We start from the raw sequence: 19,743 nt of genomic DNA, 5'->3' as shown, positions 1-19,743 counted from the left end.
GTGCTGGATTGCATGATATTATCATTTTGTTTTTTAACACTGAGAATACAGTAGCAGAATAGTTAATAGTAGTTGGTTTGTATTTCAGAGTGAAACAATGTTTATTATGAATTTCTTGCAATGATGTTCTTGTAATCTTGCTGCTTTTGCTGGGGTGCTGAAGTAGTGGTCGAGCAAAAGGATGGTGAAATTTTTTATCTGAGTAACCACCACACGGAAGAGATTAACCTGCTTCATCACACCATGATCACACTGTGTAAAAGAAGCAAGGAAAATATGACTTTGTGCAATCACAATACAAAAAAATTCATTTAGAATTTCCATTTCTCCCTTTTTATGAAGACTCAATTTGGCTACTAATAAGGCTGCTGATACCACCCTGGTCTGGAGGGTATGAAACTCCTGTTAATAGACTAATTGGTCGCCTAATTTATGTGGTAGGCCATAAACTTTTACAAACTGAGCCTTGTCTCAAAATTATCTAAATTACCTAACTACAAAGCTAACTGTGATGGAGGGCAGCGTGACGCAGAACAGCTTGACGGGTTTCTGTTTGCTTCTCTGCTGCTCTCCGCTCCGTTGCTGAATGGTAGCAAAGTCTGCTAAACTTCTTTTGAACCAGACGCTGGTAAAACCTCCTCCACTGTGGTCCAGTGTGACTGACTCTTCAGCTTTCAGCAGCCAATCAGGAGAGACTTGGAGCTTTGACGCACACTTTTTATCTCTCTGACTGTGTGGAAATCTGAAGTTTTCATATTACAGATAATGAAAAAGGCATTAAAAGTCTGAGTCTTACAGGTAAAACATGAGACCTGTTGGATGTTATAGGAGTTGAGTGTGGTGCAGGTGCTCTGCAGGTGTACTGGACTGTAACTGAGCAGAGGATTAAATCATATATTTCTCATAGTTGTAGGTAAGGTGTATTGAAGAAAAATAATAATAATGAATAATGTTGAGTACTTCTAAAAACAAAAAATATGTGTAGATAAGAAAAAGCATGAACCACTAGTAACAAAAGCATACATTACAGTGGTAGTGCGTGGGTGTACAAGTGAGATGCCATTGTAGTAATGGCCTTCAAACCAGATTTATGTATAACAGCAAAAGCTGCATCCAATCTGCTACATCTAGCAGTTCACCTCTGACAAAAAATCAGATCTTAAAACACTTCTGTTTTCTGAATTTTTATTGAATATATTATATTTTTCTTTAGTCAACATTGCACATATTCCATTTTTCAATCACATCTCATATTGCTGTCTACAAAATGTTATGAATGTAGAAAATCCAGAAGTTGGAAGAATTACCAAAAAAAATAAAACAAAGAAGAAAAAACATAAAAGAAGAATTAAGGTTAGAAGTGACAAGCTCCAAAGATACAGAGAGAGAGAGAGAGAGAGAGAGAAAGAGAAGGAGAGGAGCACCCTCGGGAAAAGAATATAAACATAGCTTGGGTTAGGATGCATTTTTCTCAAAACAAAGCATCATGCAGAATAAAGCAAGGCTGGCCAAAACTCACATGGATATTTCTCAAACACCTGAACTGTAGAAATATTTTACATGTTCGTTAATAGTTACTGTCAGTTTTCCTTTGCTGATTGATAATGATTTCCCTCCTTTTTTATGACTGACAAGGCAGTGGCAGTTTGAATATCAAGCCTACACATACGTGAAGCAGTAACATTAAAACAAATGCACCACCATTGTCCCAAAAAACAATTATGCAGTCGCCATTATTGAAGACTATCCACACTGCGTCGGTACAGCACAACAGCATTGCAGCAACATCTCTGCTGGCTGCATGTCGATAGTTTCTCTCTCTGCAGGTGAGATGATTGTGAGAATCATAATGACTAATGTAGATATACTGGATTATAACCACCGTATATAAATGGCTGTGGCCTTGGCTGACCAAACTGCACCAGCTTGCATAGACACCTGATTATTATGGGTTTGAATCCCATCCTTTTCCCGTCAAATTCACATCTGAATATATTCTTCATTTGTATGTTTTGTCTTTGTTTGTGTACTTCATTTTTTTATTCAACACACAGTGGACCTCCTTCATCAAGCTCTCATAGAGTAAAGTTCAGAAACTACAACAAAATGACCCAAAGATACTTGTCATGGTTGATTCACAGCTGAGACTTTCTCACTTAAATGCAGATTATACTGTAGGTCGATGAACCAGAGACATCTTTACATTTACACATTATATGTCAAAATTATACATGCTTAATGATTCTTAACCTATACATTTGGAGGCTTGTTGAGGGGAAATGTGCCGTGCCCCACATGTAGTCTGTTGAATGTAACATGACAAAAGATCTGCTGCGGTTACAGACTGTCACCATGGTAATTGGTCTATACAGGCTAAAGTACACAGCGTCTAATCATCCATGTGTGTTCTGCCTGTGCTTCCAAAAAAGAGCTTGTGCATCTTTGAGACTGTCTGCAGGCTGTTAAATCACACTTTTAATGCCCCGAGAGGTCAACACACTGCAATTAAAGAAAACACAATCAAATCAAGCAAACATCTTCACCAATTTGACAACACATTTTTCTGTATTTTGTTGTGACTTCTGTATTTGGGTGTGTCAATTTACCCTTTTTTAAAATGTCTTTGCACCTTTTCCCCCCTAAATGCTGTGTTGATGACTTGCTTGTGTTTTGTCTATTCACGTGTGTTTTCTTATGTTGCAGTGCATTGAGCTCTCAGGGAATTGAGCATTTTACTTTTTATTACCAAAAGTCATATGAAACATTACATTGCCATATCACAGAGCACAGGTCATTTATCATAGAGCATGAGGAGATTACATTATATTTTGTTTTCCATTAGGGTTGCAACTAGCAATTATTTTTTATTATTGATTAATCTGCCAATTATTTTGTTGATGAATTGTTTTGTCAATAAAATGTCAGAATATAGTGCAAAATACCTGTTATGATTTCCCACAGCCCAAGGAGATGTATTCAGATTGCTTGTTTTATTCGACAGTCCAAAACTCAAAACATGTTCAGTTTACTATCATATATGGCAAATTGGCAAATGCATCAAATTCTCACATTTGAGGAGCTGGAACCAGAGGATGCCATTTTTTCTTTGAAAATGACTAAAACGATTATTAAAATAGAAGATATCTCTTTGATTTCACCTACTTTAAATGAACATTTTAATGTCCTATAGCTTGATGAACGAGGGCTGGTGTAATTAGAAGCGTGCCCTTTGAGACACCCAGAGAGGACAGCAGCAGCCAAGAGAAGCAGTCCTGAAGCAGGCAGAGGTTGCTTTGCTCAAGGAAACTCCGACAGCACTGAACTGCGGTGACTCTCCAGGTGCTCTGACCACGAGATGTGTATGTGGGTGTGTGTGCTTGTAACTGTTTTTGTATTCAAACCACACCTTACACTGAACTGTGTCAACTCTGTGGTTGTCATTAAATAGGTGGAAATGCTAATTCCAACACTTCAGCATATAATTCCCCTTCATGATATATCAAAACACAATCTGTCCTCTCACTACTCTGGTACACTCACATACATGAACCAGAAACGGTGTTCCAGGTTTTAAAGTTGGGTAATGTTTAAGATAATAAAGGCTAATATCATTTAATCAATATCATAATCTCTTAAAGAATGTGTTATCTTCTAATTATTACCCGAATGACAACTTGTCTAGTGGCCATTGAGTATTTCTCAGATCAAGTGACGTGTGGTAACCTTGTTATTAACCCAGTAAATTGAGTGATATGCTGATATTAGCTGTACAGGACTTTCAACAAACACTTATTAATTCTGCAAAGCATTTATTTGTCTCCTACCTGAGACAATTTCCTAAATACAGATGTGACCAGGCAAACACAGTAATCATTGTATTTGCAGTAAAGAGCGCTAATACTGTTCTGCAGGAGGCAGATGGTGCAAAACAACCTGAAATCCAGTCAGTCACGTAATATCCAGCACGAGTACTAAACAAATACAAACTGCGTCACTGTTCAACAGTTTTGCAGTGCTCCTTATAAGCCAACTTGTTTATAAGGAGATTAAGACATAAAACGGGTTCCTGGTGTTATCTAACACTGTGGATGTTACAGTAAACACTCTAGTTTTTATCCCTTTTATTTGTGTATGTGTCCGTGGTAAGTAATATCAGACTGAGCCGTATGGAGACGTCTACAGTGCTGCCTGGGTGCAATGTGAAGATATTAGGCTTAGTCAGGTTGTTTTTTGTAAAGATGTCCCTCAGCTCTTAGAGACAAAAAACATTTAAAAGTGAGATTTTTTTAAAACCAAATTCAATACATGAACCATAACGTCACCATGTGGAAGTAGTAGTTTTGAATCAACACATCCATCCTGATCACTGTGGGCAAAAGCAGTCAGTGTTGCCAGATTGGGTGGTTTTCCATCCAGTTTCTCTACTTTCTGTATTTTAAAAATTGTTTTGGGCATTTGGGCTACTTTTTGTATCATTTGGACGGTATCCTCTGACAAAACAATGTGTCTATTTCCCATTGAATTGTCTCCTCCTCTCCTCTGAGTAGCGCACACACACAACGACTGATAACAGATGATCAATAAAAACAAATGGCATTTCAGTTTATTACAACTAGGTAGGGCTTTTTACATTCAAACATTTAATCCCTATCCAAAAGGTTTGGTTGAGATACTTTTTCAGTATTGTAACCTTGTTTTGGGTGGTTTGGGGTTTGCCTGGTTATAGAAATAAAACAGACGATCTGAGGATGGAGGACCGACCTGAGGCTCCTTCCCAGTACCTATATTATATATTAAAAATACAAAATGTAGCTATATCTATGACAGTGGGGTGGGCTTGAGAATCCAATTGGGCTGTTTTGTCTGAGTCAAATCTGGCAACACTGAAAGCAGTGAAATTTAGTACATCACTAAATCTTAGCACTGGGCTGTTTTGCATGGCTTGAGATCTGTGGTCAATTGGTTGCTTTTTAGAAGAAATCCTTTGTTATTGATTAAGGGAGGCATTCATCTTAAAGTTAATCTTGCCTAGTTGATTTGTGGAAAGCATAGAGGATTGGAGGAGTCTCAGACTTGTTTAGGACATATGTGAGCTTCAACAGAAAAGCAGTTTCTCACACAGAGATAGCCCTTCTTAATGTGAAATCAATCCCCAACAATTATTTTCTTTTAAATTGTTGTTTTTTAGCATCATAACTGAAAATTTGTTAAACTGTGTTGGGTGAATCTCCTCCACTTCCTCCTCTGGCCAGTAGCTATGACTTGAGCTGTTTTTGCTCGTGTTCAGAAACATTATAAATGTAGCCCCAGTGAGTTTTCCAGGATCATAAGTAAAATTTTTTCCTCTCCTCCTGTTCTGTGAGTTATCTAATGCCCCCACACAGACTAACTGTTAACCTCCCTAACAAATTACAACAGTTATCACTAAAGTTATTACTGCAGGTAATTTTAGCATCCACAGGAATATCTAGCAGTACTAAGTCGATTAAAAAATGTATTTGTTGTTTCGTCTTTAGGATATATTTCCACTCATCCTATTTCACTCATGATGTGACCTGGATGACCAGTTGATAAATATCCATGTGGATAACTGTGGATTATGACCTTTTTAATTCTGTGCACGAGTCAGGTCACACACAAGGATAAATGATTTCCTTCCTGTAATATTCAATCTGCTTCAAAATCTGCCTTTATTATCTTCTTGCTTCATACATTACAGTACACTGCCCTTCTCTGGGTTACTACTGATCTCTCGATGACAGCAGATTTAAGTGAGGGCGCTGTATCAGTGCAACTTGACATAATTGCAGCCTCTAGCCAAATAAATTGTTTTAATTCATAGATTAAGGAAATGGGTTAGAGCCTGTCCAGTTGAACAGATTTTCCTTCAGTCTCCTTTGGTGCTTGTTTGTTCTGCTTGATTGGATGTGTTGGCTTTGGGGATCAACTCTCAGGCTGATCCTGTTCTTGTTCTCTCTATTAACCTGTGGGCATATTACTCTTTGGCTTAGCGTCTTTTGTGCTGCCTTGTGATAATACCGAGCTGTAGCTAAACATATCACGAGATAGATTAATTTGTCTCAGTGCAGCTTCTGGCTACTATTGGCTGTTGGTGTGTGTTGGCTGTTCTGCATCTGGGCTAGCTACATCTCAGATCTTTATGTGAGCCAACATTCAGCCTGAAATCTTCAGGCCGGGACCTCCTGACTGATCCCATGTCCAAACTCCAGGCCAGAACTGAGGCCTCTGCCGGCCGAGCACCTAAAGTGTGGACCATCTTGTGTTTGAGGCACATAATCTGACAAGATTAGTGTAATAAAATCACTTCTGGAAATATATTTCTACAGATATTTTAATTTAATTTAGCTCTGAAAGGAATAGTTCGACATTTTGGGTATGACGCTTGTTCTTTCTCTTGCGACAGTTGGCTAAGAAGATCCATACCACTCGCATGTCTGTACAGTAAATATTTGGCTTCAACCAGTTAGCTTAGCTTAGCATAAAGACTGGAAATGGGGGAAATAGCTAGCCTGGCTCTGTAAAAGGTAACAAAATCTGCCTTCCTGCCCCTATAAAGCTGACTAATTAGCATTTTATATCTTGTTTGTTTAATTGGTGGGTGTAGAAAACAACAAGTTGTGATTTTATCAGGGGTTGTGTGCCGAACAATTTCTTGGTTGGCTACTTCCATTTCTTGGTAATTTACTGAAGTTTTGTTGTCACTGTGAGGTTGCCAGGCAAATGCTAGAGGTCCAGATACTGAACTATTAAGTTCATGATCTTAAAATATTGATATGAGCATAAATAAACAAGTGTGTTTATGCTAAGCCAACTGGTTGCTGGCTGTAGCTTCATATTTATTGTACCCACATTAAAATGGTATCGATCTTCCCATCTTACTCTAGGCAAGGAAAGCATATTTTCACCAAATAAACCCCCGCAAAACAGATGAATTGTTGTAAAATTTGTTCGTTTTGCTTTCCTTTTATTACTTTTCTATTCTTGGAATAATATAACGAATACTTAATCTTTACATTAACTAGATTTTTAAAGATTTGCTCTCGAAACAAACAAACATTTAAATAGCAGCTACAACCTGATGTTGTAATCCACTGTCATTCATTTCTTTCATGTTCAGTTTCCTTTCTTCTTTTCTTTCTTACTTTTATTATTATGTAACCTGTTAAAGACACAACAACTTTGCAGATTTGACAATCTCTAAACCTTGCTGGAGTATTCTGGTATTCCTGGTAATGGTTTTGGTAACTTAATTTGTATCTACTCCTTTCCAATAAAAAACATCCTCCCCATAAAGTAAACTTTTGACATCTATTTTAAAACTATTGTGGCTATTTTGTGGTTACAGGTTTTTCTGACACTCAGGAAATATCTGGAACATTCAGTTAACAGCTTTTCTGAGGGAATCTATTATTGAGGTAATTCCACATGGATTTTTAAGAAAAAGAACAACAATGTGAACTTTGGATTTTCTTTAGGAGTAGAGGAAAAAGACACTAAGATCAAGAGGTCTAAGTTCAAGCATTTTAAGTGCCATTATAGTTGACACAGTATGTAAAGGATGTTTTTGAAGGAAAATATAGGAAAATAAAACACTGTCTTTATTAAAATATGTGATATAACTACTACTTCCAAAAACAAAAATAAAACTGTCATGTCAGCGGACATTTTGAATCATTTCATTCAGGGGCAACATCGCAGGTCTAAGACAAAGCTGCACAACAACAGCAACCTCATGTTTTAGTATGCCAAATAAATGAGTAGGTGGATTTTTAATGGGCAGTATGTGTGTGTATGTGGGGGGGGGGAAGAAGAAGAAAGAAACTGCCAAAAACATGATAATGAAGAATGTTGGAGCAGCATTCGCAACAATATGAGGAACATGATTGTATCAGCGAGGACAAACCAAACACAGATGATTATGGTTGATGGTCGTAACAGTCAAAGAAAGTAAAAAGTCTCATATTACTCTATCTGCAACACATCTTAGGACACACAAGTATAAATGTCTGCTATTTACATTTTTTTCCTATTCAGTGTGCATCTATATCACAACATTTTCCAGAAGTCCACAACATACAATAAATTCAGGGTTTCACCTTTGGTTATGTAATTATCAAGGCTAGGTTTAAAAAAATATATAACACACGTCCATGTTACTTTTGCATACAGTTAAATTCAAAGTGAAAACATATCAACAAAGCAGCTGGTCAGCTCTAAATTTGCATCTGAGAAAAAAACCTAAGGTATTTCATCTTTACGCCGATGATTCGGGCGGTGAAAGCCCGGCGAGTTTCATCCGCTATTTTTCTGTGATAGAAAGTGAGTGTGGCAGATATTTATGATGGTGTTTATGTGCCTGACATCTTTGCTTTAGTGTAAGTGGATCTTAATGTAAGAGGATATTCTTCTGATGTATTTCAGTGTGTTGCATTGAGCCAGTCAATATATGTCTCGTATTTCTCTCCCAACCCTCTATACACTTTCTGAATGAGGATTTTCATGTGTTATGACACGATGTGAATTAAGAGTTTGGTGCCAGCATTTGAGTGAGCAACTCAGGCCAGCCTTGTTTGGTTGACAATATGAAACAAGATAAAAATAGATTAAGTCGTACTGCTGACTGCACATAAGCAGAGAGCAAACTCACCATTTAGTAACCAATGACACCTACGAAGCCGACCCAACTAAAACATTATGTCGACATTACAACCAAACATTATCTCTATCATATTAAAATATTCACATCTGTTCCTTACAAGACACTTTTTTTAACATGTAAAGAAAACATCTTTGAACTTTTATAAGTCTCTTAGTTTTATCACGTCATACATCTGTATATGTGTAGTAATTAAGGCAATCATTTTGGGCCACGACTTACTCATTTGCCAACTCCAGTCTCAACCCTTGAGGGTTTGTTTACTGATGTCAGTCAGTAGCTCTCATCGCCACTTGTTCAAATGCCGAGTCCCGTTCAGTTGTTGTTGCTTTTCGGTCTCCGCTCGTGCTCAAGATGACCAGTCACAATGTTTTGCTTGTTCTCTGCAATTTCCAGAGATGTGTGATGTGATACTCCCTCTCCTTAAACTGGCAGCGCTGCAACAGAGAGAGAAACAGGAAACGGATGCAAATCTATCATCATTCTTGAGTTAATGGCACCCTGAACATGGAGCAATTTTGCCAAACGCCAAACTGATGCTGCGCATATTTTCCTTTCCCACCCAGAGGTTGAACAAGATGCATCCCACTAAAGATAATCATCAGGGTCATTAAGCAGTAATTCCTTCTGAAGCACTCAGAGAGGGGATAAGTCTGAGGTTTAAGCACATACACAGTAGAATACTTCTTACATACAGGTTTAGTTACATAAATAAATCATTTATCAATATTTACCCCTTAGCATACAGTTTCCCTTTTACTTTCCCTTAAGTAGCTCAAAGGTTGTTAAAATCATCTTATATTACTTTGTCTGGCAGTGTCATATTCATACACTATCAGCTTGTTCAAGTTCTTTATCAAGCCAAAGGCTCCATGTTTTTTATGGCTGCACTCTTCCATCAAATATAAATATTCTAGATGTCGAAGCACTTGTAGCACTGAACACCCTCTTTATTGTTTGTTTTGGAGGGATGCACTTACAATTTTTGATTGCATCTAGTTCTTGTTCCTATGGTTGAATGCACTTATTATAAATCACTCTGGACAAAGTGACTTTATAATGAATGTTATGTAAATGTAATGTTGCGCAAAATTTCACATTTGGTGTCTTTGGAAACTTTGGAATCTCCACTAGAATTAAAATAAGACTGTTGGTTTGAACAAAGTTTGGCTGTACAGCATGAGTTTGTAATGACTAGTCTACTGGTGGGCAGCTGGGGTTAATGGTAATGTTAAAATTCATTTCACTTCAATACAACTTTATTCATCCCTACAAGGGCAATCGTACACATCAGCTTGCCACCCAGGTAAACATATACACACATAATACATAGGAGAAGGAAAAAAATACCCCACTGTTAATCACAAAGTTAAAACAATCAAATGCTATAGGCTTAAAAACTGTATGTAATTGGTAATAAATACATTAATAAATAAATATAAATATCTGGAAGTATAAAAACACAAAGTAATGAAGCCATACAAAAGCATAGAAAATGACGTATGAAGAACTGAGAAGATGGATGGCAGGGGGGACAAAAGACGTGGAATTACGATTACTTTTACAGGCAGGTAGACAGCATCAGTCGTTTCAGCAAGTGCCCCAAAACCAGCATCTGTTTACATCAAAGTGACAAATCCCTCTAGCAGCTGTAGTAATTATGACATGAGTAAAGGAGGAAGTCAGGTGATGTTGTTATAGAGCAACAGAGTCTGAATGAATAGGAGGTCGGGGTGGATGGATGAGTCAACAAAACATCTGACTTTAACACGGGAGACCGTTGTTCGTTTCTAATCGACAATCAACTTCGCTTTCTTTTAAAGCATGACCAGGATCGTTCCATAACCTTAAGTTTAAATGTTTTTTACTGTAACCATGGCGACAAAGCTCCCCTAAACTCAATGAAGTAGTCATTTTAACCCATGCCATGATCTTTCCCTAAACCTAACCAAGTTGTTTTTGTGCCTAAACCTATCCAAACCCTAACCCACAGCGCTGTCACATCATAAAACAGATTTATTTTTCAAAAGTGATTTGTAACGGTTTTGGAAGACACAGTCAAATGATGTCGTCGTGCCGATAGTCGCGTCAGACCAGAAAAGGCTGCTATTATGTCGTTCTAGAGGGCAGTTACAAACGACATATTTTGTCGTTCAATTTGGAGGACTTGTTGCGATGCCTTGAAGGCAGCAATAAGAATTCACAGGTTCAATATGATTTCGAAAATCATAAGGAAATGTTTGTTTATAGAACAAATCTGCATAAAATGTACAAGAGGTAGACAGTAAAACTTACAGTACTTCAGATTTTAAGACATTTAATGACAATGGCAATCAGTGGTACAAAGGTGAGTTATACTCGGGTAAATACAAATTAGCAGCATATGTCGGCTGTATAAGCAGAGATCCAGGCAGGCCGAATCACCTGTGCCCAAACTGCAGGAGTGCTGGTCCAAAAGAAGAAAAAAAGAAGACACAAAAACTGAAAAAAAGGATTTAATTTGTCAATAGGTACAGCCTGGGAAATCAGTGCATCTATGGTGAACACAGGCAAACTGCAGTTAAAAAACAGAAACAGTGGTCACAAGGAACAAACCAACAGCGACACGACGGACATACACAGCATAAAAAAGGTCGACACCTGCTGCTAAGTGGTATTTAGCCTAATATTACCCTCCTCTGTAGCTCTGTTTGTAATGTTATTTAGCTCAAATTTAAATTCCTTCTTCATGAAGTGTTTATGTTCTGCCTACCCCCTGCAGGGCGAAACATTTCACAGAATAACTGTTCTGTGTCATAGCTATTTGTGCTTATTAAGATGCATACTATTAGAGACAAGCGTCCTCTTTTAACAGAGCAGCTGTTGTATAATTCTCCACCTCAATAATTTGAGGATTTCCACATAGTCTCCCTGGAGTTGAAGACATTCTGCATGCAATCATAGCTGCAGCAGGCACAAGGCAATTACAACAAATATACTGAGTGTTTTTATCTAATTCCCTTATTAAGACTTTAGAGCTAAACCTGTGGTTGTTTACATTTCAGTTTTAGTTTTTTTGGTGAGCCACTTAGGAAATACACACACCTGTATTTACCCTTGAATACCCTGTACCTGTAATGATAACAGGACAAATATAGGATTCAATATTCAAGTCAGTATAAACACTGAATATACAGAGTGTGAGATCAGAGGATATCCTTAATATTATTCATTCAATAATATATTAAACTCTGAGGCTAAAATGTCAGTGTCACTGACACAAAGAAAATGAAGAAAGTTGTTTACAGTAGGGCACAGTGGTGTTCTGCACTGAGGTGTTTGTGTTGAAACAAAAGCAGCTCCTGTGTGTGTACAGTTTAAATTAGGCAACCTACAGCTGGAGGGAAACAGTGCCCTACCGGGACAACATACTACAACACGAAAATACAGACTGAATGAAATGTTAGTTGATACATTTGTGCTGCTGTTCAAAGCTGTTATTACTGTACAGTGAACTGTATTAAAACATAAAAACACACCTTCATGTGATTTTATGAGCAGATATCATGGCAACAAATTAAGCTTAATTTCTTTCTAATGGGAGGCTGTAATATTAGAGTGAGTCATTTGTTGTGTGAGGTGCTTTGTTGCAATGAGTTTACTGAAGATGATTAATGGAAAAAGAGCGAGACCTGACAGCCAAAAGAGTTTTAGAAATGGTTGCCAGAAATGCAAATTTTGCGTGCCAAAGTTGACAGAATGGATAACAAATTTTAATAGTTTATAACCACAGAAGTAATTGTCCTGCGTAAAAATACCCCTGTCAGTAACAAAGAAAATATATTAAAGTGGTCATCCCATTATCCTTAGCAATTACGTCCTTATTGAACAATCTCATATTATGATTTACGTCCAATGCCCCTGCAGGAAGTAGTGTGTCCTTTATGTAGCAAGGCAAAAGGTAATTGTGTGGAGGTCGGTGTGGTGTTTATTGTGCCTGACTCTCATGCAGGAGTTCGGAGTTTGCGTACTGTCACAGACCTGCAATTAATATTTGAATTTTTATTATACATAACCATGATCTTTCCCTAACCTTCAAATGTTTCAGTTGCCTAGCCCTGACCACGTACGTTAAAGGAGAACTCCGGTTTATTTCAACCTGGCGTATTTCCCATAAATGTGGCCATTGTGGCTCTATGGGTCGTGCTAACTTTTCACTCGCTACCTCCGTTGTAGGGAAATGAGGACTCACACAAAACAATGCATATAAGGGCGAGCTGCAGGAGCCTCCTACAGTTTTCCAAATAAAGATGTTTTTTACATAAATCACTTCACACTTGTTTTTGAGTCTGACCGAAAGTAAACACAGAAAGAAGCTGCCTGAATCGGCCATTCTGACTAATTACCTAGGGATCTACAGTAGAGGAATTTTATTTCTGCAAAGATACACATAAACGCCTCTGCAGATCTACATAGACCAGAGTGTTATGGGTAACTGTGGGTCACAGAGTCTCGCAGTGGAGCCGACGTGCACATCTCACAAATCTCAACAATGTGTTGTGCGACCCTGCTCGTCAAACAAGCTGAATGGTTGATCCAGCTTCCTGTCAAGAGACTGACATTATACCCAAAATCCGTACAGGTGTAAATAGCCAAAGGAACATCTCTGAAACGACACCTGTGCACAAGTGGTTGGTGCTTTCTCTAATACTGAGTTGTTCAACAATGTTGTCAGGACTTCTGACAGTTAATGTTTGACACCCCAAACCTCACACCTGGTCTGAAAATAATAGGAACTGATGGAGAGCACTAGTGAGGTTAGGTATCCAAACAGTACAGAGAAAAAACACTTAATTGATTTGGTTTCTAAGACTGAAACAGGAGAATCCATGGAATAATCACTTGTGCCATAATTGACTATCTGTAAGTCACGTACCTGGCCCGCCAGCTCTGTGCACACCTGGATGCTTTCACTCCTGTGGCTCAGCAGGAGGCAGGACTGTTTTTAGTGAACTCCATTCATCTCACAGCCCGTCACTGTAAGGCACTGCCTCCTCAAGGCTAACCCAAGAGTACCAGGTTAAATCTGTTCAGATCTACAAAACTACCTGCTACCCAGTTGCTATCACTCTTCACAGTTTAAAAGCCCAGAAGCTGTTTTTTCCATGGGACTTGATTTAAAATCATTATGGTGTTTGCAAAAAGCGGGTAGTTGAGACTTGAAGAGACAGAACCTGCAGGTACGATATTATGTGGGGGCAGATTTTTACAGCTTCAAAGCACAGAAATTATATTAACATAACTACAGGGGGTTGATATAGTTAATAAATCCATACGACACAACAATTATTTCACCTGATTTGTGAAACTCAGTTTACTGTTTTGGAACACACACTTTGCTTCTTGAGATTTCAGTTAAGACTCCTTTTAACTGACTAACCCCCACATATTGTCTCCTCCATGCAGTCTGAGTTTAGCCTCGTCCAGACCTCTGATTCACTGCCCACATCTTAGATTTGTTCGGCAATTCATACAGGTCTGTTGTTGTGCCCTTTTAACAGCTGTTTTCAGCTGAAATAAATAATTGACCAGTCAGAGTTTAGTAGGGTGGGATTAAAAATTGGGACGTCATCTTCCTACATTGCTACCTAGCTATATTCATGAAAAGTACAAAAAACTGTGACAAGCATGGATGAGATCAATGCAGCTGTACAAGTTGTAAGTCTATTTACAGAAATATCAACTCTTTAATTGACATATTTCCTAGATCAAGGTGAAAAATGTTAAGTTAACTGCTCCTAGCAACAGCTACTGCAGCTTCTGTGTCAACTGAAAATTATATTGGCGGTTAAATTGGTTAAAACAAAATAACACCCCTCCTAACAACAAATTCTCTAAGTCACTCACTGATGGTAAGCAGTCCTTTTAAGTAAGTGACTGGTGTCATGTGACATCCTCCTTTAACTAGAGCAGTTATTGGTTTTCTGAGGGGTGTATGCTGAGCTGAGGAGGCCTTGACAATGTTGTTGCAATTTTGCCACCTGCTGATATTGGTCAACACAAGATTTCCAGATTACTTATTGCTCCTTTTACAGTGAACATGCAACGGTTAAGAATAAAAGACAAGAGCACATGTGTGACTCCACCAGGCTGAGAAGGAATAGAGAAACTATAAGAGTGTGTGTGTAAGAGAAAACCCAGTGTCTGTGGAATGAAGCTACCATTCTGACTTTTCATCACCTTTCTGACATTTGATGATGACGATTAAGATATCACTGCTGACAATGGTAAATTTGTGATCATTTTAATGGCTATACAGCTGCTATAAATAGCCATAGCTGTGCCTAATGGCAGTGAATAAGGACAAGCTGCTCAGTTGCTCTTAGAGGACCTTGGTGATGCAACACAGCAATAGATGATTTGCCGACCCACTGCCAGGTCTAAAGACAGAGGCAGACAGAGCCATTGTTGTACAAACAAGTGATTAAGTGCATATCTACAGTATTTATGGTTGAATGTGACTGAAAATCTGCACGAATCTGCACCTCAATGATTGAGATTCAGAGCCACGCCTAAGCACAGCTTTAGTTTTAGTTGTGAACCTACTCAGAGTTTTATCCACCTGGCCCCTGCAGAGACGTGTGGAGCAAAAAAGTTTTCCACATGGACAGAGCAGTAATGTCTGTGCTTCAGACTGGAACAAACTCCTCAAGAGGGCAAATAGGTGAGGACATTGGCTGTAAACACCATTACTGCTGAATCAAGTTGGGGAAATGAGACATAACAGCTTCTCATTACTCGTTACCGTTGCCTGCACATCAACCCTGCAGCCTCCTGCAACGTCTTCTACAAAGCAGTTAAAGGACAAATCTGATTTTATACCTTATGGCACTTATTGGGGCGGCACGGTGGTGATGTGGTCAAAGCACCCAAAGTTCTGTGTTCGAAACCTGCCGGCCGGCATGTTGTCTTCGTGCTTGCGCGGGTTTTCTCCGGGTGCTCCGGTTTCCTCCCTCAGTCCAAAAACATGCAAGGTTGTCTGTCTCTATGACTGGCGACCTGTCTCCTGCACGTACCCTGACTCTCGCCCAATGTCACCTGGGATCAGCTCCAGCCCCCCCATAAGCAGGTATGGCTAATGAAAAAACTTCCTTTTAAGAGGTAGAAACCTCGAGCAGAACCAGACTCAATGGTGGGCGACCATCCGCCGCTGCTGTGTTAGGATTTGAGAGAGAGAGAGAGACAGAGAAAGAGGTTTTGAGAGACTAAAACTATATGATTATGACAGATTGCACTTAAGCTCTCCTTCCCCTGAGAATGTCCTCTCTGACACTTAAGTGTTTTTGTTAATACCCTCGTCTAAATCTCCTTCTGATCTGTGTGTCACAAGCACTCTTAACTATCATCATCAAAGCACCAGCCAGAAATTCACAGGCAAGTCACCTGTTACAGTTTTCAAAGGACGCCTCAATGCTGTCCAAGAAACAGATATGTTTCTTAGATGGTATTACAACAGACACAACTTTGACTGTCCTTTGCTAATGATTTCGGACGTTATTTGTTATCATTGCAGTGTTTGTGTGGCTTGTTGTAGAACGAGAGGTCAGATGATGAACAGTCATGACCCACAAAAGCTGTATGTGCTGCTCTGAGACACAAATGTTTACAGGCCGTTCAGGAAGTTATAACATCACAGGATGCAGTTTTTGCAGGATTTACAAATCAAAAACAAAATTTGAAGCTTGACAAATGCATGTCGTACGTCTACCACATCAGGAAAGGACTGCACTGCAATTTCCACAAATCACTGTAATTTTGCAGCAATTACCAATCTGATCAAATGACTCCCATCAACATCAGGCAATACCAGAAAAGTTGCTACTAAATTAGAGGGGTTATGTTCCAAACCTGGACAGAAAAATAAAATAAAATAATCCTGCAGGGACTGACTTTAGGAGAGTGCACATGCACATGTAGCATGGTGCCTGGCTTCCTGCTTGCTGACACTAATCCAAAGGCAGCAGGGATTTTCTGCCTCTTGCTGCTTCTTGCCTCACACCCCTGCAGGGATCTCAGATCCACACTGGCTTTCCCAGTCACACACACACATACAAACGTACACAAATGAACACACGATGGACTATAAATATTCAGGCCAAGATCGGCAGTACGTGCAGCACAATGTACGCCGGGGACATAACACACACTGTGCTCATTTCAACCCTGCCACCGAGCTCTCTGTCAGCACTTTTCTGTGGGAAAAAAAACTTCTGCACATCTGCTCATCTGATGCTGTTCATTTAGGCAGACTTGTCCATGAATCCGCTCTCTGGAGCCCAAACTCGAGCGGCCCTATCGCTGCTTTCTTGTCAGCTAGAACAGTACTCATTAGATGTGTTAGCTGCCGCATGACAAGCCAAGCTTCAGGTGTTGTGTGTTTGTTTATGTTTGTGTCTGCGGGTGAGAGTTGCTGTTTAGAAAGCACATGTGCAACACAGCGAGTCACATTACACCATGACAGACTGTCACGGTGAATTAAAGGCAGGACACAAATGGAGGCAATGGTCAGGAAACATCATTAATGCCACGATGCTTTGGTCCACTCTAAACCAGACATGTAGGTGACAGAACTGCCCGAATGAGATTTGTACTGAATACAACCAAACAAAATGTTACCTTCCTAGTTGTTGTTGTTGTTTTCAAGCTTGGTTACGTAACCAATGTACAGATAATGTAGCATGACACTGATAAAAAGAGACAGCAGCTCTTATCTAATCTTTTAGCCCCACAACTTACTGACAGAACGAACGGTTTAGAGTCCAAAATGTCAAAGTTAGGACTGTTTGCAGTCTTGGAAACACATCTTGACTGCTGAGATTAATAGGCTGGAAATTGAGAACAACAAAACACAAATGCAATGAAATACAATGCTGGTTGCAGATTTTATATATATATATATATATATATATATATAAGCTATGTCGATATTGTAAAGAGTGTCTGAGTAACTACATGAGTCAATCCCAGTTAATATTGCACTGTATGTGCATTTTAATTGAGAGTATTGTATTTTTAACCATGCGATGTGTCTCTAGGGGGTGGCAATGTCGGTCGGTCCACCACTTTGGTCCAGACTGAAATATCTCAACAACTATTGTATGGATTGCATGAAATTTTGTACAGACATTAAAGTTTTCCTGGAGGATGAATTATAATCACTTTGATGATCCACTAATGTTTCACATAGCGCCATTGTCAGGTTAAAATTTGTCCAATACTTTGGTTTATAAACAAATACCTGGAAAACAAATGACATTCCCATCAGCCTCAGCTGTACTTTGTGTTTAGTGCTAATTAGCAAATGTAAACTCTAAGTCTTGTTAACAGTTTAATGCTACATGGCAGTGATTCCCAACCTTTTTTTATACTCCCACTGTCCTGTATTCATATATACATATAAATAATAATATATATATATTAATACTATATTAAGTATTTGAACTGGATGTTATGTAAAACTCATTTGCAACGTTTACGTCGGTTTGGTGAAGTTTTGGCGTCGTAAGAGTTGCAGAAGCTGGACATTTCAACCATTTATACATTACTTTTAGTTAACTAGTTTTCAGACACTTGCTCGCACACATCGTTTCAGGTGCTGACTTAATATGTGGATATATGTTTTAATCAAAGTATAACTTTTATTTTTTCAATTCATTTGAGCTAATCTACAATCCTTCCACTTATCTGCATAAGTATCCCTTAGGGTACAAGTACGCCTGGTTGGGAATCACTGCTACATGGGGTACTTTATGTCAAAATTGTTCCATGATACGGATGCATTATTATTAATCTGTCACACTTTGTCTGTTATTTATTTCATGTATAGATTTTAACTGTGGTCGTGGTATATTAAGCACAATTTCATAATTTGTGTGAGCAAAAACACAGAGCCGTTTACCCAAAATGAAAACTGTCATTATCTGCTCATCCCCGTCAGTCACGTCGTACCACCTCCAAACCAGCCTCCTCTATCTCGTGCCCCCGCAGGCATTTCTCACATGTGCACTTCAACAGTGACTTAATGAAACGCCTACAATCACTTACCAACAGCAGATGTAGATGCCTGCCAGTTGTGCTGCCAAGCATAAAAATTACCATGTTGTTTCCGTTGATAATGGTAGCTGCTGGCAATATATCCCCCAATTTACAAACTAAATTACAAACTAGAACTCATTTTGCACAACTGACCCATTGGAATTGTGTTTTGGATATTTGATTATAAGCCTCGTGAATGGTGGAGCATTAGATAGGTGCTAATCTCCTGCAACAACTTTAAAACTACTGTGGAGTGTGGATTCAAAACAACTTAATGTGAAAAAACTTAATAGGGTTGAAATGTTTTGAACCATTATCTCTTTTCAACCTTTCAACCTTTTCAAGCTCACTTTTTATTTCATTTGAAATGTTAGTTTGAAATTTAAAAAGGCTGATAACTAGAAGGACAAGCTAATTTCATTGATAATTTGCAACCTACCAATCTTGGACATATGTGCTGATAAAAAAGCAGATGTGTATTTATCGCATACAAAACACATGTGGAATGTGGAAAACCACTTCTCATGGGAAATTTCGTACAAAGGCGCAAGTGATTTTACATCACATCTAAAAACAACAATGTCACATGTAATATCACGCATTAAACACATTTCACATAAATTCACATATAGGCACATGATTTTCTAACATTTGACATGAATAAATGATACAGGATATTTCACTGGTGAAAACATTCCACATCTGCATTTTTTTGTAATTTCCCGCTTTATCTTTATCTTATGTAACTTACCTGTGTGGTGAACTAAGAAAGACACAAATGTTAAGGTTCCCAACCTTTTCGCTTTATGACCCCACAAAATAAAGTCTACTCATGATCCCGCATCGCAGGCGGCATATGTCTGTTTAATTTGTATAATTGTTAGAGGGTTGAAGAGGAAAAACTACCAATATTTAACCAAAAAGCATATATTAAAGAACTGATCTGAAAACAACTAAGTTAAAACTTTGGTTTGTGTAGCAGAAATATGCTC

The 19,743-nt window shown here is 38.6% G+C and overlaps 1 protein-coding gene across 1 annotated transcript in view; it reads right to left on the bottom strand.

Annotated features, from left to right (window-relative positions):
• Nucleotides 1–1,178: 1,178 nt before the first annotated feature.
• kcna4 (potassium voltage-gated channel, shaker-related subfamily, member 4) overlaps nucleotides 1,179–19,743 on the bottom strand; it is a 55,697-nt gene continuing 37,132 nt past the window's right edge. Inside the window, exon 3 of the mRNA XM_044183709.1 lies at nucleotides 1,179–9,114. The gene's annotated coding sequence lies outside the window, so the exon portion shown is untranslated. The remainder of the gene's footprint in view (nucleotides 9,115–19,743) is intronic.

This window comes from Siniperca chuatsi, linkage group LG1 (genome assembly GCF_020085105.1).
Source record: "Siniperca chuatsi isolate FFG_IHB_CAS linkage group LG1, ASM2008510v1, whole genome shotgun sequence".
Lineage (NCBI taxonomy): Eukaryota > Metazoa > Chordata > Actinopteri > Centrarchiformes > Sinipercidae > Siniperca > Siniperca chuatsi.
The sequence above is the reverse complement of the archived record's forward strand: the minus strand, read 5'-3'. Positions and strand labels throughout refer to the sequence as shown.